This window comes from Gossypium hirsutum, chromosome A03 (assembly GCF_007990345.1).
Source record: "Gossypium hirsutum isolate 1008001.06 chromosome A03, Gossypium_hirsutum_v2.1, whole genome shotgun sequence".
NCBI lineage: Eukaryota > Viridiplantae > Streptophyta > Magnoliopsida > Malvales > Malvaceae > Gossypium > Gossypium hirsutum.
The window spans coordinates 69,398,045-69,408,966 of NC_053426.1; the positions used below are offsets into that span (position 1 = coordinate 69,398,045).

The following is a 10,922-nucleotide window of genomic DNA, read 5'->3' on the forward strand; positions in this document are numbered from 1 at the left end:
AATTTTCGTCCTAAAAAATTCTTACCTGTGAAGAGGTTAGGGTATTGCTTCCTCATGGTATCCTCAGGCTCCCAAGTAGCTTCCTCTATTCCATGTCATTTCTAGAGGAATTTTACCAAAGCCATCTTTTTGTTTCTTAGCTCTTTCATATCATATTCTAGTATTTTAATCGGTTCCTCATTGTAAGTCATATCAGGCTGAATCTCAACTTCTATTGGAGTAATAACGTGTAAAGGATCCGGTCGATATCGTGTAGCATGGACACATGAAACACATTATGAATTTTATCAAGCTCCGGATGTAACGCTAACTGATATACAACAGGCCCGATTCTTTCAATAATATCATATAGCCCGATGAACCGTGGACTTAGTTTTCCTTTGCGCCCAAATCAGATAACTTTCTTCCAAGGTGACACTTTCAGGAATACTTTGTCACCAGCTTGAAATTCTATTTCTTTTCGTTTCAAATCAACGTAGGACTTTTGACAATTAGATGCTGCTTTCAAACTGTCTCGAATTACCTTCACCTTTTCTTCGGTCTCTCGAATCAAGTCAACTCCATGTATCTTTTTCTCACTTAACTCTGTCCAATACAATGGAATTCTACACTTTCGACCATATAGAGCCTCATACGGTGCCATTTTAATACTGGATTGATAACTGTTATTGTAAGCAAATTCAATCAAAGGCAAGTACTTTTCGCAGTTACCTCTAAATTCAAGTACACAACATTGAAGCATGTCCTTTAGAATCTGTATCACACATTCAGATTGGTCATTTGTTTGAGGATGGAACGCAATACTGAAGTGTAAACGAGTGCCCATAGCTTTATGTAACTTACTCCAAAATTGAGATGTAAACTAAGGGTCTCTATCTGAGATAATGGAGATTGGCACTCTTGTAGCCTTACAATCTTAGAGACATATAGTTCAACCAATCTATCTAATGAAAAATCCATACGTACCGGGATCTTCGTTAAATGATCAAAAATTACCTAGACAACATCTTTCTTTTTCGGTGATAGAGGTAATCCCATTACAAAGTCCATAGTAACTCTTTCCCATTTCCATTCCAATATTGTAACTGGCTGCAATAATCCTGAAGGTACTTGGTGTTCAGCCTTCACTTGCTGACATATCAAACACTTCGATATAAATTCTGAAATATCCTGTTTCATTCCCGGCCACCAGTACATCCTTTTCAAGTCACTATACATATTACTACCAGGATGGATAGTCATGTTACCATTATGAGCTTTATTCAAAATCTTCTGTACTAGTTCTGAACTTTTTGGAATGCATACTCTGCCTCTGAATAATAAACAACCATCGGTCCTGATCTAAAATTCAGAGTCAGAAGTCGAGTCACTTTGTTTCCGTTTTGCTTGCAACATACTATTATTTTTTTGAGCTTCAGAGATCTATTGCACAAACGTCAGTCTAACTTTCAACTCAGCTATGAGTGAACCATCATTAGATAAAGACAACTGAGTTCAATGACTGTAAGACAAACAAGGATTTTCGGCTCAATGCATCTGCCACTACATTACAAGTATATCAAAATAACCATTATACCAAAATAAGCTAGTTAACATATATTTAGCTACCATAGCATGACATTACAAGTATATCAAAACAACCATTACTAGCCATTCCAATGGCTAGATTACAAACATTATTATCAAGCTACTAATGGTCAAGTTGTCCTATACATGCCATTATACCAAAATAATTTTTCTATGTATACCCAAAATAAGCTAGTTGATAGTGTGATGATGCTTCAATGATCTCCAACCTTCATAAGCTTCTGAGCACTATAAAACAGGGGAAAATAAAATGGAGTAAGTATTACATGCTTAGTAAGTTCGTATAATGGAAACTAAACTTATCAATCCTGTTTCATGTTTTCCATCCATTAGAAAAATTGCCTAAACGTGTGCATTCAATCAAACATGTTAGTCGCCAAAATCTTCATAAAAATCAAGTAAACATAGATGAGCTCATCATGCAATATTCTTTCAAGTCATTATCATTTCATCTCAAAACTCTCATACCATGTTAAGAGTCGTGTCCGTTGAATCATTGAAATTCCGATGGATACCCAAGTGGTACACTCGAGGTGTACAATTCAATAACCCATCAATTCTTATTCAGAGGTACCCATTAGGGAACTTAATCAAATAATAAACTCTTGAGCCATATATCATATTACAGGATTACTAGTCCAGGCTAAATCCTTTATGTAACGTATGCTCGGAAGAGCCCAATTAGGCTTACCAGTCCAGGTTAAATCCTAATTGTAACATATGCTCGAGAGGGATTATATCAAGATTACCCGTCCAGGCTAAATCCTTTCTATAATGAGATTAATAGGATCACTCATCCGAGCTAAATCCCGTCAACAAGAAATGTAAGACCTCATTTTATAAGGCAATCACATTTATCCATCGAAATTCAATATTCAAACGAACTTTACCCTTTTTCCAACATTTCCAACATGTAATCATTTCATACATTTATAATATTCACATAAATATAATTCATATTTCAAAAAATCATAGCATTCAAGTTAACATATTTACATGCTTGATTAAGTTACACGAACTTACCTCGACACTTGTTCTCGTATATAATCTACTAATCCGAAATCCTTTCTTTTCCTCTGTCTAACCTTGAATTTGAGTTGTCTGGATCTATGTAAGTGAATTTAACCATCAATTTCACACATTTCATATTCATTTAGATTCAAGTTATGTCTTACGTAAAATTACCAAATTGTCAATAACTTTTCCACTAATTCCAATTTCATCCCTAGGCTTGGAAAATGAAACTTGTGCAATTTACTCCCTATTCCAAGCCTAAGCATAATCCCATTACAAAATTTACAGTACATGTATTCATTAAAATTTAGAATTTTTTCATCAAATTTCACAACTTTACATTTTAGTCCCTAAATCATGTTTTCATCAAAAATCACTTTGTAAAAGTTGTTTATCTATCAAGAACCTTTTCATTTTCTACCATAAATTTCTAATTCATATTCATCGATGACCCAAATTTCATACCTTGATAACTTTTCAAATTAATCCCTCAAATAGATAGATTAGACTATCCCTATTTCAAAAACATAAAAATTACTAAAAACGAGACTTGTTTCATACCTTTTTAAGCTTGGAAAGTTTTCTTCGTCTCTCCTAGGGTTTCCATAGAAATTTTGGGGAAGAAGACATGAAAATAAGATGATAATTTCTTTTTAATTATTTATCATCTTTTAATTTTTGTGATTTCCAAAATAGTCCCTACTCTTTTCTAATTTTTCCATGGATGAGTCACCAAAAATCTACATACTTTTCTTTAATGGTCTAATTAGCATATAAGGACCTCTAGTTTTGAATTCCATAGTTATTTAATCCTTATAGCTACTAGAATTCAACTTTTGCATTTTATACGATTTAGTCCTTCTCGTAATTAAACACTTGATCGATAAAATTTTCGTATCAAAATTTTCACACGACATGCCTATCACAATACAGACCATATAATAAAATAAAAATAAATTTGTGATCCCAAAGCCACTGTTCTGATTTCACTGAAAAATGGGTTGTTACAACTCTCCCCCGTTAAGGATTTTTGTCCTCGAAAATCTTACCAGTAAAGAGATTCGGTTATTGCTTCCTCATAGTGTCCTCCAGTTTCCAAGTAGCCTCTTCAATACCTTGTCGTTGCCAAAGAAATTTGACTAAAGCTACCTTTTTATTTCTTAACTCTTTTATTTCCACAACTAAGATTTTGATTGGTTCTTCACTATATGTCATATCAGGCTAAATCTCTACTTCTGTTGGAGAGATAACATGTGAAGGATCAGATCGGTACCGTCGTAGCATAGAAGGATGAAAAACATTGTGAATCAGATCAAGTTTTGGTGGTAAAGCTAACCGATATGCAACCGATCCAATTCTTTCTGTAATCTCATATGGTCCATGTCACAGCTCGATTTAGACCCTAATCAGAACGGTGGTTTCGGGACCACGAATTCGAGTTAGAAAAATATTTTTAAATTATTTTCCATGTTTATTTTGTGTGAATTTATATCTGTGAAATTTTCGTGATTTAATTTTGTCGTTTAGGTGTCCGATTAAATAAAAGGACTGATAAACGCCAAATTATACATATTTTTACCCCAAATACCTAGCATATTTATGGATGTTTATTACTAGATTTATGGATTTTGGTGCTTTTAATTCGGTTATTTCATGTTTTGTACTCAGAAGAGCACCAAGAGTCAAAAGGAGCCAAAAACGAGCCAAAACGGGACAAAACGACCAAATCGAGAAGATGACACTGCCTAAACCTTGCCACATGGGTAGCTCACAGGCCCGTGTCTTTCAAGGGTGTCGACCAAGGCTTTCTCCATTCACACGGCCTGGCAGTTGACCCACACGGCCGTGTGTAATTTAACGGATCAAACACGGCTTGACAATCACGTCACACTGCCGTGGCACATGAGAGTGTCCCTTTTTTAAAGAGTTGTATTTTACACGGAAAAGGATACTTATGGAGGAAGAAAGTCAATTCAAAGCCTATATAAACACCCTCAGTATGACTTAGAGAGGGGCCGTCCCTCTAGAACTTTTCTGGAATACAAAACCACACGCTGAGAATTACTTGAAAGAAGGCAGACGATTATCCCAAAAGCCGGAGCTACTCCAAAACTGAATATCTCTCTCAGAATTCCTTCAGGGGTTTTAGAGTTTTCTTTATGTTTTTTTATTTTCATACTTTTGAGATATACTATTATTTTATTATGAACTAAACCCCTTAGATACCTAAAAGGGTTGAAACCTATGATGGATCTTGTTATTATTATCTGAACTGTATGATAAATACTTGATTTGTTCTTAATTATGTTTTTTTTAATGCTTGAGTTAATATTCTGAGTATTAATTCATGATTTGATGTGCTTATGTAGAGGAGAAAAAGTCCCTGTCTAAGAGTAGATTTGGCATAATTAAGCGAAGTTGATCGAACGCCTAGAAATAGGGTTACGAGATTTAACCGAATTAGGGTGAAACCTAATATGGGAGTCCATAGATCGATTTACTGCTTCCCTAGGGGTTTTAATTAAGAAAGAGATTTCGATTAATTCAACTGAGGGTTAGACGTTATTAGTCTTGAAGGAGATAATAATATAGGTTAGGGAGTCTCACGGATCAAGTTAAGTGAATAAATCGTCTGGTTCAGAGTCAGATAACAAGTGAAATCTAGGTGGATTCCTCCTTGGGTGTCGTCTTTATCAATTACTTTTTTTCAAGCCTTTTTCCAAATTTTTCTCTTTGCTTTACTTTAATTAGTTAATTAGTTTAGTTAATTAGTTTAATAAACAACCCCTCATTATTTCTAGGTTAAATAATAAAAAGATAGTTATTACTAGTACTTTTGGTTCCCTTGGGTACGACATCCCAGTCTTGCCATTCTATACTATTGTTCGATAGGTGCGCTTGTCTTTTCGTCATGATAATAGTTAGTCTAGGTTTGATCTTCATTATAAATATTTATTAGTTGTTACGAATCACGCGATCAAGCTTTTGGCACCGTTACTAGGGAACTAAAATATTTGGAACGCTAAATTTTTATTACTTTAGCCATTTATTTTTCTTGCAATTTAATTTAATTTAATTTAATTATTATTTATTAATTTACTTTTTCTTTTTCTCTTGGTAGGTTTTTATAGTTTATGACTAGAAGAAACCCGTCAGGACCATTACTTTTTGACGAAGAAATCGATCGTACAGTTCGTAGAAACCAAAGAAAAATAAGGCGCAGCTTAAGATACACGGAGAACGAGCAAGAAGACAATACTCAACCCCAACCGAAGAGATGGCTGAAAACCAAGGCAATCAGCTACCTCCTGCAATTGCGGCTAATCAAAATCCTGTTCCACGCACTATGTATGATTATGCTAAACCTTCTTTAACAGGAACTGAGTCTATCATAGTTAGACCGGCTGTAGCTGCAAATACTTTTGAATTGAAACCTAACACAATTCAAATGATACAAAAGTTTGTTCAGTTTGATGGTTTGCAGGATGAAGATCCCAATGCTCACTTAGCAAACTTTTTGGAATTTTACGATACATTTAAAATCAATGGTGTTTCTGATGATTCCATTCATCTTCGGTTATTTCCTTTTTCGTTAAGGAACAAAGCTAAACAGTGGTTGAACTCGTTACCACGAGGGTCAATTACTACTAGGGAAGAAATGACCAAAATTTTTTTACTAAAGTACTTTCCACCTGCTAAAATGGCTAAAGTACGCAATGATATCTCTTCTTTTGTAAAAATGGATTTAGAAACACATTACGATGCATGGGAGAGATACGAGGACTTACTGAGAAAGTGCCCTCACTATGGGTTACCACTTTGGCGGTAAGTACAAACATTCCACAATTGTCTGAATCCCTCAACTCGGCAAATGGTTGACACAGCTGCTGGTAGAACCATCAACAACAAAACACTTGAATAGGCTTATGAATTCATTGAAGAAATGTCACTGAATAACTATCAGTGGCAAGTCATGAGGACTAAGCCAACAAAAACAGCTGGCATTTATAACTTCGACTCAGTTACTATGCTGTCAAATCAGGTAGAACTTCTCAATAAAAAGATTGATGGTTTACTTAGTTCTACGCAGGTACATCCAATAATGAGGTGTGACGCAAGTGGAGGAGGTGTTCATACAGAATATCAACCTTCAATCCCGCAATCGAAGAGGAACAAGTCAACTATATGGGTAACAATAATTTTAGATCGCAAAATAACCCATACTGTAATACTTATAATGCAGGTTGGAGGAACCACCCAAATTTCTCCTAGGGTGGTCAAGGGAATCAAAAGCCACAAAATCCTCAGGGTTTTCAACAACCACCCTACCAACAGGAAAAGAAGCCAAATCTTGAAGAGATGCTCTCAAAGTTCATATTAGTGTCAGAAACCCGTTTCTAAAATACTGAGACAGCACTTAAAAATCAACAAGCATGGATCTAAGGACTCGAAACTCAGATAGGCCAGCTTTCCAAACTGATCCCCAAATGACCACAAGGTAGTTTTCCAAGTAATATCGAACCTAACCCAAGGGAAAAACTCAACACAATTAATACTCAAGATGACGAAGGAGTCGTTGAGCCTGAACCAGAAACGAGGCAAGAAACTGTGGTAAGCAAATGAAGAGATGAGGTAGGTTAAAATACAAACAAACCAGTGATTTTCGAATATAAACCTCGTGTGCCATACCCTAACGCGTCAAGGAAAGACCGCTCAGACGAACAATTTGGTAAATTCCCTAAACTTTTGAAAAAATTACATATTAACTTACTGTTTATTGAAGCTTTGTCGCAGATGCCAAATGCAATGAAATTTTTAAAAGAGATTTTAGTAAATAAGCGGAAGTTGGGCGAAGCGTTGCATGTGGAGCTAAATGCAGTCTGCTTGGCTATTCTACAGAATAAACTACCCCACAAATTGAAATATCCAGGGGTTTTACAATTTCTTTCTTAATTGGTAGTTTAGATATACATCATGCATTAACTGATTTAGGGGCTAGTATTAACGTCATGCCTTACAAAATGTTTAAGCAACTAGGTCTTGGAAACCTAAACAAACTAGGATGAGCATTCAATTGGCAAATAAAACTATAAGATTCCTTAAGGGTATTATTGAAGATGTACTCGTGAAAGTAGATAAGTTCATATTTCCAGTTGATTTCATTATTCTAGACATAGAAGAGGATAATAAAACCCCTTTGATTTTAGGGAGGCCCTTTTTAGCAACTGCTAAAACAATTATTGATGTTGGCACAGGTGAGCTTACACTCGTGTGGGAGATGAAACGATCACCCTTCAAGCTCATAATTCTGGCATCACATCAAACATTGAAGGTAATAGTTCACACCAATCTACTAAAACTGACAGTATGACTTTGCAGAAATTGAGCTTCAAAGAAGTTCACGAGCCATGTTTTAGAAATGATAGATGACACATTCATGAAGAACGAAGGCTACGGATAGAGGAGCTAGACGAATGGTGAGAACACAAACCGAGAACACATGATAAACCGAAACTACGCCAAAACAATCCTGATACCTCTCCTAATTAACTTAAGGTTGGCGATAAAGTCTTACTAGATGCCGCAGATCCTCACATTGTCACTACCACACCGAATGAGGAAATCCCTCTTATGGTGCTCAGTATTTTTCCATTCGGTACAGTGGAGGTGAGTCACCCCAAGTTCGGCACTTTTAAGGTAAACAACACCCGATTAAAACCCTATTTTGATGAGATTGATAGTAGGAATGAAGAGTATAAACTCCTCGAACCACCCTGACCATTCACTAGAGAGGTAAGTCGAGCTTAGACTATAAATAAACGCTTCTCGGGAGGTAACCCGAGTACTAACATATTTTGATTTCATTTATTTTTTATTTTTTACTTCTAACACTTTAAATAATTAGATTTATCTTTGAATTTCAAATTTTTCAGCACACACGGCCAGGCACACAGACATGCCTAAGACTGTGGCCAAGCAGGGGAAGAAACACGGTCGTGCGATACAGCCATGTAGAAGCAGGACTTGATTTCCCCAAAACACGGGATGTGATAAATCCTCACAGCCGTGCAACATGGCCGTGGGTGAACTTGATAGGTGAACATGGGCATGGGAATTGGAAAACACGGGCGTGCCAGGGGCAAGGTTCGATTCTATTTCTTCGACACGGGTGTGAGACACGTCTGTGCCGTGAAGCCTGGACAATAATACACGGGCATGGTACCCTAACACACGGGTGTGGGAGAAGCGAACAAAGCTAGGCACAGCTGTGCAATATGGCCATGGGCCACACACCCCAAGACACACGGGCGTGGGATAGTAGTCGGGCACGACCTAAATTGAAAAATTCAAAAAACACAGGCTCACTTTCAGAGTACACAGGCGTGGTCCTAGGCCATGTGGCTTCCCCCTATATAAGCAAACCACTGTTCATTTTCATTTTCCTTTCAAAACCCTAGCCGAAATCTCCCCTTCCCCACTCCTTAATCCCTATTCCGGTCACCATTACCCAGATTCTCACTTCTCTAACCCTCAAACCACCCTAAAATCAACTCCCTCTGCACTAGTCCTCACTTTCCCCTCTCTTTTCCCCTATTTTTCCCTCCACACGACCGTACACCAATGCCATACACCCGTGCTCACTAGCAACACGCCCGTACACCACCCTACAGCAACTTTTGGTTCACTTTCTCAACCTGAATACTTTAGGAATTTTCTTTAGTATTTTATATATTTGAATTGTTTTAACTACTAAATAGCATATGCTAGTTTTAGGATTCTTGCTTAATAGATGATACATCTTTGATTCCAGTAAATGCTTCTGAATAATCATATAAAATTTTCACCTCTCACTTGATATAGTTAAATGTTAACCCATCTTGGACCTAATATATCAATGCTCATACATTTTCAGGTACATTATGTCATCATCGAGAGGCAAAAAGGCCACGTCCCATCCTCAAAGAGACGTAAGGGGCCGGGTTCATCCTCGGTACGTGCTACAGCTGAAGTTCGGCACCCGTTCCTTGAGTTTTTGCAAGCTTCACAAGAAGAGCTATTTCAGATACTATGCGCATGATCCCTCACTATAGGTCGCTGCATCGACTGGGCTGCCGTAGAATAAGTCCAACTAGCTGATGCTATCTGTGCCCTCCTGACCACAGACCCATAGGAACGGTTCTTTGATATCACTGAACCCACTTATTTAGAGCTAACTTTAGAATTATGCTCTACTTTTCATTTACAGGTGGTGATGACAAACAATGACGACCTTGGCACCATTCACTTCCGATTAGGCGGTCTAGTTCGCGCGATGAGTGTTCCAGAGTTTGGAGTCGCTCTGGGACTTTACACCGATGAGTTTATAGAGGAGGAGGACATGAATGCACTACCACGCAATATCCACATTTCTCCCTCCTTGTGCTGGAAAGCTTTGGCACCACTCTTTTCCACCTACGACCCCAGCCACTTGACGGCCTCAGCTTTCGCCCCTTCCCTACGCTATCTCCATGCCATATTGGTACACACCTTGACCGAAGGGAGAGAGAGCACCGGTTTTGTCAACTCCCATGACGCCTATTATTTATGGTGCATGGTGAATGCACACATGACTAACTTGGTATACTTCATCGCTTTCGCCATTCGCCATCAGACCGAGCGACATCGGAAGGGAGTAATCTCTATCGGCCCCTACGTGACGCGCCTTGCCAGACACTTCGACCTCCTCAACACCGTGGCCCGTCATCAGCGCTTACACTGATAGGTCAGATGTCTCCACAGGGCATCATGACTATGTTACAGATGAGGATGATTGAGCGCTGCCGTGGGACCGATCCTCCTCAGTACTGTCTCACTCATGCCATTGACGAGAAGGATCTAGAGGACATTCCTGATGATGTCCCCCCGCAGCACGAGGAGCCTTCTACCACGCCACCTAGGGAGTGACCAGTTCATGTGGCTGCTTTATTGGCACACCTTTCCGACCGACTTGCTAACTTTGAGCAGTATTGCACTACACAGTTCGAGATGATTCACGAGCGAGATCAATGACGTGATAGACAGATGGACGACATGCAGGCCATGATGGAGCAGCTGTGCCAGCACTTTCACATTGCCACCACCTGAGGGCCCCACTGACGAGGATTATTGAATCCTCTTATCTTTTTATTTTTCTTTTTTTCTTTTTCTTTTTATTTTTATTTTCATTTCAATTTTCTTATTTTCTTTTGAAAGACATATCTATATTAGTAAATTTTACTTTCTTCATTTTTCTAGTATCACTAATAAGTAATCCCACTACACTCTTTTCCACACCAAGTTTA

General features: G+C 37.9%; 1 non-coding gene across 1 annotated transcript; it reads right to left on the reverse strand.

Annotated features, from left to right (window-relative positions):
• Positions 1-6,310: 6,310 nt before the first annotated feature.
• Positions 6,311-6,414, reverse strand: LOC121227766 (small nucleolar RNA R71). The gene has a single exon (XR_005925289.1). It is a non-coding gene; the product is annotated as a small nucleolar RNA R71 (small nucleolar RNA).
• Between the last annotated feature and the right edge of the window lie 4,508 nt (positions 6,415-10,922).